Source organism: Pteropus medius, unplaced genomic scaffold (genome assembly GCF_902729225.1).
Source record: "Pteropus medius unplaced genomic scaffold, Ma_sr-lr_union100, whole genome shotgun sequence".
Lineage (NCBI taxonomy): Eukaryota > Metazoa > Chordata > Mammalia > Chiroptera > Pteropodidae > Pteropus > Pteropus medius.
The window spans coordinates 39,987,364-40,010,251 of NW_024354875.1; the positions used below are offsets into that span (position 1 = coordinate 39,987,364).

At 34.5% G+C, this 22,888-nt stretch overlaps 1 protein-coding gene and 1 pseudogene across 5 annotated transcripts in view; one reads left to right on the plus strand and one right to left on the minus strand.

Annotated features, from left to right (window-relative positions):
• PDE1A (phosphodiesterase 1A) overlaps window positions 1-22,888 on the minus strand; it is a 294,241-nt gene that overhangs the window by 13,336 nt on the left and 258,017 nt on the right. The window lies entirely within an intron of this gene.
• LOC120597102 (elongation factor 1-alpha 1-like) lies at window positions 4,492-5,878 on the plus strand (annotated as a pseudogene).

Sequence of the window (22,888 nt, forward strand, 5' to 3'; positions counted from 1 at the left end):
TACATATATTTTTTTTTCCAATGGCAGAAACATCTTTTGTCCCAGGATAAAAATTCAGGTAGTCACATAACTTTTTGATCATTCTTAGGTAATAAAAACATCATGCAATCATGTTAAGTTGCTAAAGTCTCAACTCATATCTCAGATATTAAAATGTCTGGTCATATATAATACACATCAGTCTTTAAATAAAGATAAGATTTCTTGCCAACATTGGGTTTGTTGCAGAGTCCAGAAATGGTGTGTGTGAGGGGTAAGGCAGGGCATGGTTGATGTTTCTCTCATTTTTTGTTTGCCCTCCCCCAAATGGCTATCTTGGACTCCTGAGCTGGAGAAAAGGGAGAAGAGGGCTGAGAGGAGCAGCAAACTTACTACTTGACTAGTGCCACTGCCAGGTATTTAGAGCTGGTTCTTTGTGAGCACGATTCGTGGGGGCTCTTCATGGACTTTTTGCCAAGGATAATGATGAGAGACATCTCAGCATCTTGGTAGGGTCACATGAAACTCTGGTTCCTTTACAAAGTCTATAGCCCTAGGAAATCTGTTGGTAGATACTCAGCTTCTGTCTACTGAGGTACTCTCACCCTTCTAAATATGGGCAGGCCATATTTCATTCCCATGAAACACTCATGAGCATGTGTTCCCATAAATTACTTGAAGAAAGGCTGAAATCTACTTTGGTTGATCTGTCACCATCTAACTCTTTATATTTTTCATGTAAGAACTGGACTCCATTCCCCAAATCCCCTTAACTTTAAGCTCTCCAAAGGTTCTGATGAAGCAATCTCCCCTTGATTTGAAATGAAGAGAGAAAAAGCTCATTAAAGAAATCTGCCTCATAATCCTTTTCAACTGTCAACAACCTGGCCTTTCATTTGTTTGAGCTGGGTGAGGGTTATAAGCCTTCTATAATTGGCTTTTGAAACTTTTTAAAAATTCCTGCCTCACAGGTCAATTTGTTTCTGACATTTATCATATTAGAACTTGGCTTAAACTTCTGATTTAATGTCCTGTTACTTATGACTAGATTAGAACAGAACAAAACAGACTAGAATAGAACAGAACAGAACAGAGTGGAAAGAATAGACTGAATTGAAATAAAAGAATATAAGTAATTAATTTTCTAATTCTCAAAATTTTTGAGAGAAATTTTTATAATGAGCAATGGACACTGAGGTCTACTTACTACCAAATGCTCTTAAATTTGGTGGATAAAGAACTTACCAGTAACAAAAGAGTGGGCAAGGAACAAAATCATTAAATGGTAACAATGCAGCAATTACAAAAAAAATAAATATCAACATGATACAGAGATTACATCCAAGAGTAATTCTATGCATACAATTAGATACGCAGCAATTAAAAACTATAACCATGGGAGTAAACACAGAATGCAGTATATATATGCTTTGCTGTTAAATTGCACACCTGAAACTTACTGGATTTTGTTAACCAATGTCACAATAAAATAAAATAAAATAATAAAATTAAATTAAATTAAATTTAAAAGGTTTATCAGTTTTGTTTATCTTTTCAAAAAAAAATAAAAAAGAATAAAAACTATGACCAACTCAAGACAAGAGTTTTGCAGTACTGAAAAAAAAAGTAGCCTTTTTTTGAAAACCGTAAAATTCCAGATGTGTTCAGAGACACATACACAACATTGCCAAGCAATCGCATGGTAGCCAGATTGCTTAGGAAACTACAAGAGTCCTCAGCAAATTCAAATCACACTATATTTAGTTAGTGACTCTTCAGCTGTAGAAACCTTTACGATTAACTTGGATAATATTACTTGGAAGTAACCCTTAGTCTTTCATAAGAAAAGAGATTCAAATCATTTTGACATATTATTCTGCCAGAAAAGAAATGATATGCATTGTTTGGCCCATTAAAGATCATCTTGACCCAAGAGTTGTTAGAGAGCTTGAGAAACACCCGAATAGTCCAATGTTCCAAACATTTTTGAATCATGGACCCCTCTTTTAGTTTGGTGAAATCGAATGGCTTTCTAAAAGTAAAATGCATAAGTAAATAAAATAATATATGTAGAATTACAAAGGATTCCACTTCTATTAAGATGTAATTATCAACATATTTAAGTAATCCTGGTGCTGTAATACAGTAATATATGTGCTTCTTTATTACTGCATTAAATAACAAAGCCTAGCTGCAGGTTTATCATCTATGTAATTCTAAAGTAATAATAATAGTAAATAATAGTTCAAGGTATCTCCATGAATTTAAATGTGCTATGAAAATGTCTATGATTTCTATTGGTGACACGTTACTCTGTGTATTGTTGCTTACAAATAAAGGAAATTCTAAACTTCATTTAAGATTAGAAAATAAATCACTCTCCAAGTAGACAGACCCCATCTGTATAACTATGAATTAAAATCTTTGATAGAGCCTAACTTCACTTCACAGGTAAGAAACAGGGTCAGAGTAATTACATGATTTCCTCCAGTGCAGACCACAAATAGATAACATGAAGTCAAAACTATTGTATTTTAATTCACTGCAATTTCAATAAAAGCAGTAAAGTTACCTTGGAATTTCAAATTTCATTTGAAAATATTTGCAAACTCACATAAACAGGAAGCTACTCTTCAGGAATGAATGCAATGAGTATGTTCAAAGCAAGTGCATAGAAACGTCTTGACGGGAAAAAGGTAGTGAAAGTAAGGGCCCTCAGATAATTCTGTTCATCTCAAAGAGCTTTAGGTGTTCATCTAAACTGGATTAAAATATTAAAACTTGGAAAAAATGTGTAAAATGATGAAACATTGTCTTTTTGCTTCATAAACCAAGTCTATACTCAGCAGGGGACAAGGATGGGCTAGTGGTCATAGGAGGCACAGATCTACCAAACTAAAGAGAAATCCTATAAATTTAGCTAAAATCCAAGCTCTCAGTCTGTGATTTGAGCTACCTATTATTATATTAGAATCATAGTATGTTAGTTTTGTAGATGATATAAATAATATTTGCAGAGAATAATAAAAGGCACACTGTCAAGTGTATATGAGAGACTCCAGTTGTCTAGTTATGGTCTTGTTGAACTATTATTTGGAAAATAATCTATTAGGATAAATTAGTATACAATTTAAAAAATAAAAATAAAATTCAACACTTTGTGAGCGACTGCTATGTGGCGGGCACTATTTTAAGTGCTTCACTCATCTTAATTCCCTGAATCTTCGCAGCAAACTTATGAGGTAGGGTTTAACAACTGTGGAAACTGAGAAGTAGGTTCATTTATCTGCTCGAGATTTCAAGGCTCTCAAGTGGCTAGATCCCTCTGACAAGTGCATCTAGAATCTTGACCTCTAGTTCTTCCATTTCCCAAACTATCATCATCTGCATACCACCTTTACTGTTTCTGCCATATTTACAGGCCACCTACTCTTAGTTACCTAATATTTCTTTAAACTGACTTTAAATCTACTCTCTTCTAAATAAGTAGTTTTGCTCTAAATACTAATTGTTACATTTTTCTAATGCATAAAATTCATAGTTAACAAAGAAATCTTTTCTTCCATATTTTTTTAACAAAAACAATAATCAATTTAATTTAATGTTTTATATTTGCACTCATATATTTCTCATTTTTCTGACCCAGCAATCCTTGCATGTGAGTAGGAAAACCATCAGTATGATTTTCATCTTAGAAATGAGGAATACATGGTCAGGAGAGATAGAGTATTCCAAGGCACCATAGCATGGGTAAGTTTGAGAGACAGAACCCTAAATTATCCTTCAGAAAAATATTCATTAATATTCCATATTTAGCAGTAACAACAAATAGTGTTTGAAAAATACTTAGCTCTAAATTGGTTTGTGCAGTCTTTTAAACAGAAATAATAGTTCTGAGTTACACTGCATTCTCATTTCTTCATGGGAAAAATATCACCTTTGCTATGTATTTCCTCTTGCAGACTGATTTATCTCGGTTGCTTCAGTTTTATTTTTGTTCCACTCATGTAGCTTATATTGCAAATAACTAGAATGAATTGGTGATCAAAGATTAAAAGTTATAGTCATTGGAGAAATGTAATGTAGAATAAATCAGAGCATCAAATTGTAATTGGTATTTTGGAATCTGTATAATTTGCCTTATAGGTTGGGAATAAGAAATCTTTGACACAAGGAGAAAACACTCTTAATTTAAATGCATCTAGAGAGGAAATAATTGTTAGTATGTTTTTTGCCCGGGGATGAATTTTGCTGTGGGTATGAAGGCAACAGTGAGTTAAGGGAGGAATGAACGTCAAGGGACCTGAGAAGAAAAAGAAGATGGAACTGCTCAAGAAAAACTTCACCACTTCCCAAATATGCTAGCTCCAATCCTATAAGAATAAGTAATACCTAATTTGTTTTAAGTAGTATATAAGATACAAATCAAGAAATAGTTAAATGAGCTTTTCCACAATGGGTTTGCCACTAGAACACAGGCGTCATGTAAACCAATCCTATATTTAAGCCAAAATGGAACAGAAAAAGACTCGTATCAACATTGTCGTCACTGGACATGTAGATTCTGGCACGTCTACCACAGCTGGTCATCTGACCTACAATGGTGGGACTGATAGAGGAACCATCATAAAATTTGAAGAGAAGGCTGCTGAGATGGGGAAGGACTGCTTCAGATATGCCTGGGTCTTAGATAAGCTGAAAGCTGAACGTGAGCATGGTATCACTCACTGTGGAAATTCAAGACCAGCAAGACCTTTGTTGATGCCCCAGGACACAGAGACTTTATCGAAAATGTGATTACTGGCACATCTCAGGCTAACTGAGCTGTCCTGATTGCTGCTGCTTGTGTTGGTGAATTTGAAGCAGGCATCTCCAAGAATGGGCAGACCCATGAGCATGCCCTTCTGGCTTACACACTGCATGTGTAACAACTAATCGTTGATGTTAACAAGATGGATTCTACTGAGCCACCCCACAGCCAAAAGAGATATGAGGAAATTGTTAAGGAAATCAGTACCTACATTAAGAAAATTGGCTACAACTCTAACACTAGTATTTTGTTTCAATTTCTGGTTAGAATGGTGACAACATGCTGGAGCTAAGTGCTATCATGCCTTGGTTCAAGGGATGGAAAGTCACCCCTAAGGATGGCAATGCCAGTGGAACCACACTGTGTTAAGCTCTGGATTGCATCCTGCCACTAACTCATTCAAATGACAAGTCTTTGTGTCTGTCACTCTAGGATGTCTACAAATTGGTGGTATTGGTACTGTCCCTGTGGGCTAAGTGGAGACTGGTGTTCTCAAACCCGGCATGGTGGTCCCCTTTGCTCTAGTCCATGTAATAACTGAAGTAAAGTCTGTTGAAATGTACCATGAAGCTTTGAAGAAAGATCTTCCTGGGGACAATGTGGGCTTCAATGTCAAGACTGTGTCTGTCAAAGATGTTCATCATGGCAATGTAGCTGGTGACAGCAAAAATAACCCACCAATGGAAGAAGCTGGCTTCTTGGCTCAGGTGATTATCCTGAGCCATCCAGGCCAAATCAGTACCAGATATGTACCTGTGCTGGATTGTCACACAGCTCACATTGCTTGCAAATTTGCTGAGCTGAAGGAAAAGATTGATCTTCATACTGGGAAAAAACTAAAAGATGGCCTGAAATTTTTGAAATCTGGTGATGCTGCCATCATTGATACAGTTCCTGGCAAGCCCATGTATGTTGAGAGCTTCTCTGACTATCCTCCTCTGGGCTGTTTTGCTATTTATAACAGTTGCTGTGAGTGTCATCAAAGCAGTGGACAAGAAGATAGCTGGGGATGGCAAGGTTATCAAGTCTACCCAGAAAGCTAGAAGGCTAAATGAATATTTTCCCCAGTACCTGCCACCCCAGTCTTAATCAGTGGTGGAAGAATGGTCTCAGGACTGTTTGTCTCAAATGGTCACTTAAGTTTAATAGCAAAAGACTAGTTAATGATTACAATGCTTCAGAAGGGAAGAAGAATGTTTTGTGGACCATTTGAGTTTTTTTGGTGTGTGTGGCAATTTTTAAGTTATTAGTTTTTAAAATCAGTATTTTTTAATGGAAACAACATGACCAAAAAAAATCTGTCACAAAATTTTGAGACCCATTAAAACAAAGTTTAATGAGAAAAAAAGAAAAACGATTTCTTGGTCCACTAAAGCAAAACATAACGCAGTGATTTACATTAGCAAACTCCAGAATGAATCCATTGCCCAATGCACATGCGTTAGGCACCTAAAAGTATAGTGAGTTCTACAGGTGATCTATGGAAAATGAAAGATTTTTATGATATAATTATCTGCCATTCAATGAAATTATACTCAACTTGGGGAGCTAATACCATGTCAAACAGCCAGATTTTAGTATTTAAATTTCATTGATGCTAAAGAGTTTAAACAATGTAGGAGGTAGTTATGCCAGCTCCTTGAAAGAGTTCAGTCTAAAATTGGGTCTACAGAATGCATATGTTTTGGTGGCATGCAGGTAGAAATGTGCTCCTAATGTGAGGAATGAGGAGATGGAATGGAAGACTAGAGTCTAAGCAAAGGCAGGAGATCAGAAGAAAAAAACGTGCCAAGGGAGAAGAGAAGCCCAGTTGAGAAAACTTGACTCAGAGTTCCAACCCACTGACTGAAGCAAAAATTTCTCCTTCAGTGTTATTCTTTTTAGAAGAAGGTTCTAATGCCTATTAAAGTGCTATTATTTCTAGAAGGGATTTGTGATTGAATTACAGATCTTTTTAAAAGAAAGCAGGCTCCAGTGGCAGGAAGATGGTGAGAATGTAAGGGAATTGATTATCTTGGAAGGTAGAGAAGTTGGGAGGGTGGCAATAAAGAATGGTCTGGAGTAGTGCAGTGGCAGTGATGACCATTCAGATCACATTGTTGTAAAGAGTTACAGGAACTGGTCATGTACATTTTAAGATTTGGGTCTTAGAGCCAATTTGATGTGAGAGGCAATATGGAACTTCTTTAGCTTCTCAATTAAGAAAAAGATGAGATGAAAATTGAGTCAGAGAAGTGTGCCAAAATTTCATATTTTATTTTTTAAAAGTAGAAAATAACATACAGAATACTAATTTAAGTATTCATCTAAACAAGTTTTAAAAGTTAAAACTTGGAAAAAAATATTTGTAAAGTGGAAACATTTTGGCTTTGCTTTTAGTACTATGGTTAACTGAGTTTTCTATTTAAAGCTAGATTAAGAAAAAAAGACTCAACTGCTTTTAGTAAAAGTATTTAAATATGTCAATATATAAATCTACTTGGTGCCTAAATGGAGAATGTTAAACATAACTAAACTTTTTTGATGACAATAATCTTGCAAAAATACCTGTGATGTATTGTTCTAAATATAAGCCATCAATTCTCACTCCCCCGTATGTGTAGAATAGAGTATCATTCATGTTTACTGGCTCTAGGGAACTATTTAAAAATCAGTTCTTGATTTTTCTTGATTTTGCTGGTTTCTTTCCATTTCTACTCAATTTGAAAGTTTAAAAAATTAGTTAAAGGTTTTACTTTTAATGTGGAATTTTATAACATAATGCTACTACTATCAGAAGTTATTTCTCAAATTGCTCAACTTGAACCATGTCATAAAGAAGAAACAATGATGCATACACATTATATATCTTACCACTTACCTGTAATCTCTGATCAAAAAACTTTTTATAAGGTTTTGAGTGTTTTAAAATGGACCCAGATGTGGATATGAAGAAGATATAGTCAAACTTGAAACTCTGAGTCTCTATACAAAAACTTTTAAAAGAATACAATGCACAAACAACTCTAAAATTTAAATTCTTGTTACAATTAGTCTATGTGTATTTTAACATAAATGTGTTATTACGTCTTGACTTATTAAATTATAAGTAATCTGGATAAAAAAGAACATAAATTAATGAGTAAGAGCCAAGGTGATGATGGTTAACATTAATAGCAACAACAAAAACAACAGTAACATTCAAAGAATATGTACTATGTGCCAAGCACTGTGCTAAGTGTTTCATATATTTTATCACATAATCCCCCAGCAATTTTTATTGCCCAAGACCATATATCATCAAACGAGCAGAGCTGGGCTATCAATCCCAAAGCCATGTACTTCACTACTAACCCAAAGAGTTTGGACACACAGCAGTAACTCCCTGACCCAAAGGGGTAAGTGTCTATTGGATATGAAAGGGCAAAAGCATTCTTTGTTGTCTGGAGAAATACATTTTAAAAGTATCAAGCTGGAAAGTATAAACATGACATTTTCATCTTCCTGCTCTGATAAGATACGAGGATTCAAAATTCAGTTTTTCAGGGAAGGTAAAATAGTGTACAGCATTTTCTAAGAAACAAGACTCTTTTTGCCTCTACTCTCTGTAGTAAAATATGCAGTAAATAAGAGGCTAAGAAAGACTCAGATACCAAGGCTGACACAGGTCCTATACTCAGGGGGGTTTCAAAGTAGAGAGCTATAAGAAGAGGCCAAATGTTCTCTTGCTAGTATTGCGGAGGAGAAATAATAGAGATTTGTGATTCCAGAAGTATTCAACTTAAATCCAGCTACATTCCTAGAAACATACAAGCTATCAAGACTAAATCATGAAACAACAGAAAAATCTGAACAGACCAATATATAGTAAGGAGATTAAATAAGTAATCAAAAATCTCTGGACAGAGAAAACCCCAGGACCAGATGATTTTACCGTGAATTCTACCAAACATTTAAAGAAGGATCTTTCTTTAACCAATGTTTCTAAAACACTTTCAAAAAATTAAAGAGCAAAAACAATACTTAACATTCAGAGAATACTTCCTATATGCCAAGCACTGTGCTAAGCACCATTCGCAATAACATCAAAAACAATACTAAGAAATTAATTCAACCGAAGAGGTGAAAGGCCTGTACACTGAAAACCTTAAGACAGTGATGAAAAAACTGAAGCAGACACAAGCAAATAGGAAGATATCTTGTGTTTATAAACCAGAAAATTAATATTTTAAAATATCTATACTACCCAAATCAGTCTAGAGATTTAATGCAATCTCTGCCAAAATTTAAATAGAATTTTTCATGGAAATAGAAAAAAAAAATCCTAAAATTAGTATGGAAGCACAACAGACCCCAAGAGCCAAAGCAATCCTGAGAAAGAAAAACAAAGCTGGAAGCATTACACTTCTTGGTTTCAAGTCATACTACAAAGCTATAGTAACCAAAATAGCATTTTACTGGCATAAACATAGACATCCCAATAGAACAGAATAGAGAGCCCAGAAATGTGTCCTCACATATATGGTCAACTAATATTTGACAAGGGAGCTAAGAATACTCAATGGGGAAAAATAGTCTCTACAATAAAGGGTACTGTGAAAACTGGATAATCACAGGCAGAAGAGTGAAATTGGATTATTTTACCCCATATACAAGAATTAACTTAAAATGCATTAAAGATTTAAACATGAGACCTGAAACCATAAAACTCCTAGAAAAAAATATACAGAAAAATCTCCTTGACATCAGTTTTGGTAACAATATATTTTTTAGATATGACACCAAAAGCATAAGCAACAAATGCAAAAATTAATAAATGAAACTACATCAAACCAAAAAGCTTCTGTACAGCAAAAGAAACAATCAACAAATGAAAAGGCAACCTACAGAATGACAGAATATATTTGCAAATTATACATCTGATAAGGGATTAATTTCCAAAATATATAAATAACTCATACAATTCAATAGCCAAAAAAACTCAATTTGACTAAAAAATGTGAGACAGTCAACAGGTACTTGAAAAAATGCTCAATATCACTAAGCATCAGGGAAATGCAAATTGAAACAATGAGATATCACCTCATACCGATTAGAATGGCAGTCATCAAAGACACAAAAGATAACAAATATTGGTGAGGGTGTAGAGAAAAAGGAACTCTTGTGCACTGCAGGTGAGAATGTAAATTAGTGCAGCCAGTAAAGAAAACAATGTAGAAGTTTCTTGAAAATTAAAAATATAACTTCCATATGATCCAGCAATCCCACTTCTGAGTATATACCCAAAGTAAATGAAAACAGGATATCAAAAAGATATCTGTACTCCTGTGTTTATTGCAACATTATTCACAATAGACAAACTATAGACACAACTCAAGTATCTATCTATAGATAAATGGATAAAGAAGGTCTAAGATATACATACAATAGATTATTATTCAGTCATGAGAAAGAAGGAAATCCTGACATTTTTGACAGCATGGCTGGAATTTTAGGGCATTACGCTAAGTGAAATAAGTCAGACAGACAAAGACAAATGCTGTGTGATCTCACTTACACACAGAATCTAAAAAAGCTGACTTCATAGAAACAGAGTAGAATGGTGGTTGCCAGGGCCTAGGGGATGGGGGAAATGGGAGATGCTGGCCAAACAGTATAAACTTCCACTTATAAGATGAATAAGTTCTGGAGATCTAATGTACAGCTTGGTGATTATAGTTAACCATATTGTATTATATACTTGAATGATGCTAAGAAAGTAGGTCTTGAATGTTCTCACCGCTCCACACACACATACAAAGGTAATTATATGAGGTGATGGAGGTGTACCTAACCCTACTATGGTAATCATTTTGCAGTATATGTGTATCAAATCAACATATTGCACACCTAAAACTTACACAATATTATAAATCCAGCATAAATATATGGCTACAGTAAGTATCTATGCCTAAAAAATCAGAAGATGTAAATGAGTGGAAAATCCTGTCATCATTTTTGTCTTGATGATTTCTGACTTTCCATCCTGCAAATCATAGCCAAATATTCACTCATTTTATGAAGCCAGCATTCGAGACCTTAGGGATCTCAAATTGCATTGTTTTCCTTGTATATTCAGACATAGCAAGAGCAATAAATTGGTTCTATCCTAGAGACTGCCAACATTACAAATATCTTAATTTTTAGTGTTTATGATAAAATTCTTCAGTAAAGAGAGCACTTCTTTGTGTGAGTTTTCATCTAGGGAAGATAAGAATTAGGAAAGTATATCTCCTTTGATTTTGTTTATTTTCCCATGGAGACTAAAACCACTTACAGGCTTCATCAATCTTCATCATCATAATTTTCAACGAGTTGGTACCTACTACAGAAGGAAGATTCAACAAATATTGGTGGTATGCATAATTCAAATTCTAGTAGTCTTTAGGTGACTTTTATGATATTCTGTATTGTTTGACTGAATTTTAAATTGAGTCGAATCAGGACTACTAAGTGCCCAAAGAAATAATTGTTTTGTTTGTTTGTTTGTTCGTTTCCATCTTCTTTAGCTTTAAGTCACCAAATTTTAGAAGGCTGAGTTGGTAACTACACTGATTAAGGCCCAAGAATCAGCGAAAATAGAAATCAATCTCACATATCTAGCTATTTTTTTATCCTGGGCTGTGAAACTAGTGTTTTTATAAAATGACTTCTATGTTCTTTCTTTCTCTCCTATGTACATTTTCTTATCTAATCTATGCTGGCTATGATGAGGTGCTGCTTGAAGTGATGTGTGGAGAGAGTCTATATTTATAGTTTTTGAAAGTAGTAGTGCAATAAATTGCTTTTGGACATATATGCAAGTTGTTCTTTTTGAAGAAGACTTATAAATTATAAGTTCATGCTTTAAAATAAAAGTACTTTGAGTAATTAGTCATAAAGCACTTTACTGATTTACAACATCCAGCCAGGATTGTAGGAAGTGGTGCTATTGCTAATCCATAAAGCTTTACTTAATAGGATTACTCTCTTGATGGGACTGAACTTATTTAAAATAAATTATGGGTGCTGTTATCTCTATATCAAATTAATATCCAAACTATTATCTTATTCTTGTTGAACTAATTTTATTTGATGAGATTCCTATTTCTCACTAATGTCTCTGGGTTTTCTTTAATCATCAGTCTTTCTCAGCATATTTTATAGAAGCCTAACCCAAGAAGGAAAGGTGATATGGGAACAAAAGACCCTTCTGAATGAATCCCATTCTGAATGAACCCAGAGTGATGAGTTAATATGATCGAGTAGGTCCTTGTTCTTAATTTCTCTTTTTATCTCTGCGAAAGTTTCTTGATACAAATTAAAATTAGTTCAAGGCTTCCAAAATTACTTATTACCAGTTGTCTTGCTAAAGAATGGGCCTACATTGTATTTTCAAGAAATAAAATTTGAGCATCAGATTCTTGAAAGTTTTCATCGTTTCCCCTGGAAGACTTATATACTAAATCCCACTTGAAGAGATCTTTCATATCTCTTTTCCTTTCCAAGTATGAGCAGTGTGAAGGACCCAGTCAAATCCTGGTTACACTTGCTAGAGAAGAATAGCACCTGAAGGCGAGAACATTCTCAGAGAGCTATTTCCTTCCCAAAGTCATTAGTCTTACTTTGCCCCCAACAACTCTGCTCCACATTGCAACATATCATCCACCACTCTCTTCCCATTACCACCTACTCCCCAAATTTCCATTGTCATACTAGTACCTGATAGTTTTCAGAAGCTACAAATTTCCTGTAAACTCTTACAGTTATGACTCATATTGAAATGTAACACTAGAGCAAGGGACTAAGTTTTGGATGTCAGAAAACAGCAGTACAGACATTGAACAAGAGGAGAATTTGGGGGTAATATCCCTTACATTTAGTTTTCCCTTTTGCCATTTATCAGATTTTTTTTAAAGACATTTTAGCTAGCAAAGAAAAATATTGTACAACATAGTGGGTAATATCATTTCATTTACATGACTCACTATTAAAATCAGACTTCGTTAATGTGAAGTCAATTCTCTACTCAACATTGACTAAGCTCTTACCTCGTCCTGAGCAGGAGCCACTGAAGATCTAAAGCTGAACTTCCATGAGTTCTGGTCTCAAAAAAATCTATAGATATTTGTTTTGTACATAGTAGACCTTCGCAAATAATTTTGGAATGACCTCATTATAAGTTCTCAACTTTTTGTTAGGCTCCATAGTTTTAACATGTGCAACGCACTCCAATCATAATACCTCATATAACGCAGTGACTGGACAGAGAGATGGTTCACATCTCCAAAGGAGAATGTCAGAATCTCTAATAAGGCAAGTGGAACTGGAAACATATCTTGCATTTCCTTTTTACTTCCATTCGTATTCCAACACTGATTTTGGTAGGTCCCTGTTGAATGCATTTTAACTCCATTTTGAGAATGCAAGGCAGAATATAAGTACTCCTACTGTAATATGAATAAGATATCTATGCTTATATAAGGAAGTGACAGTCTTCTTAGAAAAGGCATTTTAATGAAGTTTTGGAAGATAGGTAGAATTTTAACTAGCAGAGTGGAGCAAGGGATCCAAGAATTGCATTTCATGAGAAGGGAAAAACAGTGCTAAAGAAAGTCCACTGACTTTTTGACTTTTGCAGGAGTAGAAGGCAAACATTTCAGGATAGAGACGTGTGTATGTGCTACTATTTCCTGCATATAGCTTGCCTGAGTGGCACTGGCTCAAATTCTAATCTGTGCAGGCTTGTTTTTACCATAAACTGATGAAATTTTCTGCTCTCCCTGTCCATGTCCTGCTGCATTCATTTAAATGCACAAAGTGTTCTATTTTGACCTACCTCTGTGAGCTAGAGTTAAACTATGTTGAACTTATGAAAAATAAAGTACCCCAGATGATGCTAATATGCTGTCGGGGCTAAAAACAATTCAATTGCATCTTTAAAATAAATGAATAAGAAAATGAATAAATAACAGAAGCACGAACTCATGGTTTGAGCTGTCATTTAAGCTCTTCTAGGGTTAAGTGACTTTGGTGAATACCAACTCATAGAATTTTATAATTTTGATCTTTCAAATGTTCCTTTCTATCAAGTTCATACTCCTGCTCTATTGTACTGATAATATAATGTAGAATGTTAGCTGGAGAGATTAAATTTGAAATAAGAATAAAAAAATAAATTTATAATATAATATATAATTTAATTTACTAATAATTTAAAATATATGATTTTACAATTACTAGAATGATTTCATTTAAACTGTTGATTACATTTTTGAACCATGATTAGAGAATAAGAGCAAACTCTCGTTTTTATCTCTGACTTTGCTTCCCTCTGTTTGATTTCTTGTCTCTTCTGAAATCTAAAAATTGTACTTTTTTTTCTTGAAATGATACTCAGGATTCACAGTCCTGGTAGTTTAGGAGTTGTAACATAAAATACATTATGTTTTGCATGAAAAGTTTTAAGAGATTAAAAAAAGAACAGAAAGGAATAACAAATATTTTATGAACAAATATTTATTTATAAACATAATCTTCTAAAGTAATTCAAAAAATCTATTTTTATTTTCTCTAAGCAATAGATGTAAAAGAGTGAGGAGTACTGTTAAGATCTAATAGAGATTGCTGGCAAACAAGAAAAATAATGTGCCCAGAATGCTAACGGAGATCTATAAAATAAAAGTACAGAGAAGTATGTCTTTGGGAGTAAAATTACTGCTATATGACAGGTTTGGGTGTGATATTTAGGCTAACCATCATATTTATTCCTCCTGAGCAGCCTATCTATCAGTCCTCAAGGTGATTTTTAAATATTCACTGAAGCCTCTCTAAGTGTTCTCAGGGTCAGAGTTTAAGAATAGAGGCTAAAGCCACTCAGCCTCATTTCCTGAAGATTCTCAGGTTTTCACTGAAGAAGCAAAGGAGGAGAATAAAGTAGCATTCATATGAGATGACTCCTTATTATTCCGGTGGCAACTTTTTCCCACCCTGTGAAACCAAAAGGAAGCATCAATCTGGTTCAAATTGTGGAACTTTTCAAAAGGGACAAGTGTGTCACATTTGGGTGTCAGTGCTAGGAGCTGTGAGACAACACTTTCCTGTATTTGCCCCTAAAGTTCCTTAAGTTAGATAATGATTGGAAATTAATGCAGATTGGCTATTTACACTATTCTATAGGGCTCAATTTTTTAAACTGGCTTTCACCATCCTGTCAGTATTTTCTAGAAAAAATTTAACTGAATTCAGGTACCTAACATGCCTTAAGATTGCCTGAGACCTGGCATAAAACAGCGAACGTCTCATTTTTTTTAAAAAACTCAGATAATCAAGAATGTCAGTTTCCCTTCGAAACATTCTTTAAAACTATTAACTGCACTGAAAAACCTCAAAGAAGCTAAAATTGTGTATTAATTTGCATCACATGACTCAGTTAGTTTTAAATCATTCAAATTTTAAAAAAATGTCGTTTTTTTCCCACAAAGTAGTAAAAATCTTTGATAAATGTTAATCAAGTAATATTGTTTCAAATAAAGTTAATTTAACAATCACATGCTATTTGTATGTCCTGAAAGAACTACAATGGCTGTTTGCCTTGTTGATGACGATTAACTGATCTGGTTTTGTCCCCACTTGTTTATTACCAGGCCCACGCCCATTCGGACAAGTAGCCATAGATGTTGTTTCCAAAGCACCCAGAGACAAACACATAGATTCTCAATCATTAGATACGAACACCACATCCGTGTAGGGAAGTTTCTTGGAAAATACTTAGTCAAGCTCTACCTTCCCACCCATTCTTCTACAAGGTATCTAGCTTCCCCATTCACTGGACATGGATTGAGGTTTTCACCAAGAGAAGCAAGAAGAATAAGGATAGAATTCAGAGTGGTGATGAGAAAGGTTTAACTCCTTATTGTTCCGGTGGCAATTTTTTTTTTGTACATCTCACGGAACCCAAAGGAAGACAGAGGAGAGAAAAGAATTGGAAGACACAAGATAGCTAGATACTTATAGCCTCTGATACAGGACCCTTGGTTTTGCCAGTCCCATCACATTTTGAGTTATTTCCAAGTGAGAAAGTGGGAAAGGTTTCAGAAATAAACTCGGATCCAGCAACATAGGAGCACTTTGTCGTCTTCTCTTATCTGAAATTCTGAGAGGTGGCAGCAAAGTAGGTGTTTTCAGTGTGCAAAGAATAAAGTAGAAATGACTTTATGGAATTTGAAGGTAGAGAGAGTCTGAGAGAGCTTACAGTTCTCAGTCGTAGGATGAATAAGAACATCATGTTCTCTGGCCCGGAGAACCATTATGAGAAAAAAAGAATGAGAGGGAGCAAACAGGTTGGAGAGAGCAAAAATTTCATGGCCTATAATAGAAGCAACAAGGGGTCTAGTGTGAGAAGTCAAACAAGGCCAGGTGCTTATCCCAAATCTGTAACACCACATTGGTACCTAGGGACTTTGATGTCATCTGAAGAAGAAAAAGAAGATCAAAAATCCTATTTTTCAAAAATTCTAAATTGAACAGGCTTAGTCTGATTCAATGAACACATATGAATGATAAGCTATTTTTCCCTCAAACATGTAACTTGGGGACTTGAGCTAGAAACTATGTTTGGTCACAGAAAAATAATAGAGTTACATTATTTGTGCACCTGATTTGTGGCCTAAGAAATGATATATGCTATAATTACACTATTTAAAAGACATATATATATTTTTCTGCCTCATTTTCTGTCAAGATCCAAAAAAATCCCTGCTGAAATAGACAACAGTTTGGATCATCACAGATAAACCTCAAAAAAACTTGGCATTGAGTGAAAAGCTACTCATAAAAGAATATACACAGAATCATTCTACTTATACCAAGTTTTAAAAAGAGCAAAACTAAACCATGTATTGTTTAAGGTTGCACAAAGAGGAATAACAGCTAAAAAAAGAAAAAAGAAGGAATAATTATCATAAAATTCAAAGAAGTGATTAGATCATGGAAGGGAGAGAAAGAAAGAAATGATTAGAGAAGAACTTAGAGTGATCTTCTTGAATATAGCAATATCCTATTTCTTGACCTACATGGCAGAGTTTCTCCCTTCCTCTCTCCTTCCTTTCCTCTTTTGTTCCTTCTTTCCTTCTTTCCTTCCTTCTTTCTTCCTTCTCCTTCCTTCCTTCCCTTCCCCTTCCCTTCCCCTTCCTTCCTTCCCTTCCTTCCTTCCCTCCCCTCCCTCCCTCCCCCTCCCCTCCCTCCCTTCCCTTCCCTTCCCTTCCCTTCCCCTTCCTTCCCACTCTCTCTCTTCTCTCTCTCTCTCTCTGCCCACATCTTCTTTCTTTCATCATATAATTGTTTGAGTTTCTACTTTGTGACAGTCACTGTTCTAGAGCTTTGAGACACATCAGTGATCAAAACAAACATCCTTGCTGTTCTTATGAACCTTATTTTTAATGGAGGAATACCAACAATAAAAATTAAGCATAGTAAGTCAATTATTTATAGACTAGACAGTGATGTATTATGGGAAAATGATGGGAGTATCAGAGAGCAAGAGACGAACACGGATGGAATTTGAAATTTTTTCTGGGAGAGGCCTCATTGAAAAGGCGACAGCTAAAGCTGGACTTGAAAGCAGAGAGAGAGGCAGCTATGTTGTATGTGAAGGCAGAGCATTTCTAACAAAAATGCTGGTTCAAAGCTCTGAAAGCAGGAAGGTATCTGATGTGTTGAAAGAAAATGAAAGGACAGTGTGGAGGTTAGTGTGGCTGGAGCAGAGCAAGTGGGTGAGAGGAAGAGAAATGGGAATTGAATCAGCAGATAAAAGTTATCCTATAAAGAAAACACTAGGCTTACATAGTTTTTAAAGGTAAACTCTACCAAACATTCGATGTCAATTTCAATCTCACACAAACTAGAGAATTTAAAAATTCTGACTTATTTTATGAGGCTACTGTAGTCTCAATACCAAAACTAAACAAGGTCAGTATGAGAAAGAAAAATGACATCCTAATCTCACTCATAAATACACATTTTTAAAAGTCAGCAAAAGTAATACCTAATATTTTAAAAGTTAATACATCATGATTAAGTTGGATGTATCCAAGAAATACAAGGTGGTCCAACATTAAAAAAAATCTATTGATATATTTCACTATATGAACCAATTAAAAAGCTACAGAAAAGACAATCGATAAAACTAAATGTTTCATTTAAAATATATTTCTTAAAGATTTATGTATTGATGGGCATATAATTAACCTCATAAAGAGCAGATCAAAGAAATTAAGAAGCATCACACAATGCCGAAACTTTAAACACCTTCCTTTTCAATTGAGAGACAAACTGAATGCTATCACCACTTCAATTTCAGAATACTCTGGATAAACTTACTAGTGGCAGTTGACTCAAGATAAACAATCATAAAAGGTATATGTTTGGGAAAGAAAAAACTGTCACTATTTACAGATTAGTATTCCAACATAAACATTTCTCTATACACCTGTAAGAAACAGCCATTCACAAAAGCAACAAAAAGCATAATATATTGATGAAAAAGTCAACAAAGTATATTAAAAAATTTTAAATAAATTATTATTAATTATAAATATTAAATGATTATATAATATATAATATATTTTTATAGCATCTAACATCTAATAACACTAATAAGTATTTTATATTATCATTATTATTGTTATTATTATTATTAAGGAAAAATAAACTTCCTGAGAAACTTGAAAGAAAGCCTATGAATGATAAGATATATATGAATAGGACAATAACATAAAAATGACAATTCTCCCAAAATTTATATCAAAATAATTCCAATCAAAATATTATTTTTTTTTCCTTTTTGGTAGCTCACATGAGCTACTTAAACCAAAACCAGGTCTCAAAAAGTTCAAATGAATGATATCATATTGAAAATATTCTAAGACTCTAGAGCAATTATGTAGGAAATAAGTCATAAAAAGAAACTAGAAAACACTGTGTCTTTGAAAATTTTAATGCATATTCTAAAATGTTAAGCTTGCCTTAAACTAGCTCTAGGTTTTCTTCTGTTTCTAAACAGCTGTGATTCGTGCACAATGCAAATCCGATAGCATCTCAATTCCCACGTTGCCTCCTTTTCTCACTTCTTAGTCTTCTTCGTGCCTAATATTTTGGAGTTTGAATCAATATCAAATAAATCAGAAAATTATCCAGTACAGTACGAAACATATTGCATTCCATTCCAGACTGACACCCCACTCTCCACCCCCACCCCCAGATTCTATTCTGGAATATAACTAGATTAGCTCAAGTACACATTCTCCTTGAGAAGATGGGAAAGGAAGCAGATCTGGGATTGATTTATGGTTTTTGTTCCTGTCAAGGTGGATTTGGCGTACCTGATTCAATTTGGAATTCTTGCACCTGACGATGAACCAAAATCTCAGATGGCTTACAAAAGTAACTCTTTTGCTTAACAAAGAACATATATTTGTGTTTGTCATTCAGGGGCTACTCTAAACAGACATGCTTTTTTTACAGTTCCAAGTATGAACCTAATGTACAACTCCATTGCAGCTCCAGACCCAAATGTTGCTGATAACCTAGGATGGCAGGCCACCAATGAAAATGAGCTACATTTAGATGGCATTTTAAAGTGTGTACATTTCTTTCCTGTATATGATTTCCTTGGTTGTTAATTAGGCATCTATCACCTGATGACCACCAACATAGGCAAATGTGTTTCTTTTTTCTTACTTCCCTCGGTGCCTTGCTCACAAAGCTGAATCATAGATCTTCAAGACTCTGCAGCCTAACTGGAGATTAGGCAAGGATTTATGGGGATGCCTGATCTTTCATTAGGGTAGATATTATTTTCCCAATAGTTATATATTTTTTTTGAGGTTAAGATAAGTTAAAGGATTTACCTGAAACTATAGATAGATATAGAAGAGTGACTCTTCTCACTATTTCTATCTGCCTCATTAGTAAGAGGCACACACTCTCTTAAAACCTCCTGTCTGATTTCACACAGTGCAGAAAAAGGTAGAGATTGGGCAAATACTTAAGATGCTGAGGAGTACTGTGTAAATTATGAAGGCATATCCATCAAAATGTGTAAGATTTAACTAAAAAAGTAAACCATTTGGGATGGAGGAAAGCATTTGCAGTTTGTTTTTGTAAGCGTCCCATGTCAAAAAAAAGAATGTGTTTACATCCAACATTCTTAAGCAGATGTTCCCAGACCCTTCGTAGAAGTCTCACTGAATAAAATTACTCTTTAAAAAAGTGTTTTGTTTTATTGATGACCCAGGAGCTTCATATCATAGAGCTTAAGCATCCACAACTTTCACTACTCTAGGATTAGTGGTATGATTTTGAAATATCTATAAAATATAGCTTCAAGGCTAATATGATGATGAACAAACATCCAGGATTCTGTTCAGAGACTCGGAATTTAGTTTATATTACAAAGCTCTAAGTATATAACCTGCTTATTCTCATCTGAAAGCAATTATAATAAACTTTCATCTTCTGACTGAATACATGTATATATAAACTTATATGTAGCAAATCATATTTTTCATTTTATTATGAAATATTCTATTCATACAAGTGAATTATATGTACATATATAAGGCATATATGTTAGGTATAACTATAGTCATATAACAAATATTTGTGAGTCTAGCACCTAACCTAAGAAATGAAATATTACTAATTCCTAAATAATCCCCATCCTTCTCTCTAGATTCTGAATATTTCCCCTTATCAATCCTTTTATCATGTGTGTTCTAAAACTTATTGTTTAGCTTGTAGGTTTCTTTTTAAAGTTGTATAAATGGCATCTTGCTATATTTCAGCAGTTTGCATATTTTAATCATCATTGTTTGTGTCTTTCATCCTTGTTGTTGCTCACAGCTAAAGTTCACTTATCTAAACAGTAGTATATTGTTCCATAATATAAATACACCACAGCTTATAAATTTATTTTACTTTTTTTCCCTTTTTTTTTTTTGACTCATAAACAATGCTGCTATAAATATTTTGCTCCTGTCTTCTGATGCACATGAGCGAAAGTCTCTTTAGGGTGAAAGTATAGAAGCGAAATTGCTGGGAAATGTGGCACGTACATTTTCAGCTTTGCTAGAGAATGCCAAATGTTTTTGCAAAATAATTATGCAAATTTACAAGTAAACAATTAACGTGTGGGAAAACTGGAAGTCCAGGCATCATTCCTGACTCTTCTCTTGATTTCATACTCCACATCTAATCTGTTAACAAATTCAACCAGTTTTACTTTCAAAAAATATCCAAAATTCCATCACTTTTTGTTATCTCTTCCCGCACATGTACAGTGGTTTAAGCCATCACTTTATGTATCCAGAACTGAGATGGTTTGTCCTCTACCACTACCACCTAGTTTAACCTCTGGTTTTCTCCTGAGTTAACAATAGCCTCCTTTCTGGCCTCTTTGTTTCCATTTTTGCCTCCCAAAGAGAAGAATATTTTCCATTCTGTAGCCAGAGTGATCTTTTCAAAACTTCAATTCACATCACTTTATTTTTCTTCTTCAAAACTCTACAAATTGGACTACCTATCTTTCTTTGGCCAAAAATGTGGCACATTTCCCACTTATCACATGGCCTACATTATTCCCACTTGTTCAGTTTCCCTCAGCTTCATTTGACTCCAGTTATTTTTGAATGTCAGGCAAGTTTGATCTCCTTGATATTTTGCTGGTTATTTTCCTCTGTGTGAAAATTTATTCCCTACTCCTTACCCCGCCAACCTCTACCCCATAGCTTTTTCTAACTTCCGTCATGTACTTACTTAAATTATCACTTTCTCAGTAAAGCCTTTCCTGGCCACCTTATTTAAAATTGCAATCCCCTCTCTTAACGCCCACTCCCTCTTTCATGAGGCTAGGCATTATTGTCTCTTTTCCTTTTTACCACATCTCCAATTCCTAGAACACATAGCAGAAGGGCAATAAGTAATAATTACAATAATAACAACAACTCATGTAGTGCTACTATTCTAGGTACTTCTAAGTAGATTACATAAATCAATTCATTTAATTCTCTCAAAAACCAATGTGGACAAGGAAACTTCCTGTTACAAATGATGTGAAGAGTTAGAGTGTTTCCACAGAAAACAAGTATAACATTTAAAAATTTTAACAAAAACAACTATTCCGTCACACTGGAAAGCAATCAAGACAACACAACAATTTGAGAATCATTTACATATGAAAAATTGCTGGAGATTCAAGTAAGAACAGCAGGATCTTGTGACCTTGCCTGGAGTTACTCCCACCTCCCTCCATCAACCCCAGCTGGAGAACTGCTGCAGAAACCAGCTTTGCTGCCAGAAGCGGTGGACTCAGTTTGAGATGGGAAGAGAGGGCAACGCCCTACTCACTCCACGCCCCCTCCTCCTGCATAGAGAGGTGGATTTAGTTTAATTTTTCTAAATGGGGAAACCCCATAGCTTTTCAAGCCTGAGGTTGTGGTCCAAGTTGGGGGTAAGTGGTAGATCAACAGGATTTACAGAAAAATCCTAGCAATTAGAGGCCACGGAAGGCTGAGATAGCCCTCCACACATCCCAGCTACGCATGCATGAATGGTCCTTGAGAGAGTCTTCCTGCACTAACTTGATTTTTCAAAACACTTGAAAAACATTCATCCTCACATTCTAGAGTTTCAAACACACATTTTAAAGTTTCATTAATATAAAATCTGTATTTTTAAAACTTTAAAAATATATATCAAAGTTTTTTAAAGGTTTTTGTGTTATTTGCTGGAAAGACAAATTTATTGAGTAATGTCACTGTTATCCACTGTTGGCTATGCACTGAAAATAACAGAAATAGAGTACAAATATTTCAAACCATAAAGAAAATTAATTGGAATGAAAAAAAAAAAACCTCAAGCAGTAAGAATGAATACAAAAGAAGTGGGAGAACAGAAATAGTAGATTATGAATGTTCTAAATTTTAAGAATTTTATCATAATTGAATATTGAATTTTATTAAATGCTCTCGCTGCATCTCTTGAGACCGTATAATTTTCTCCTTTTTTCATTAACATAGTGAATGAACTGCATTAGTAGAATTT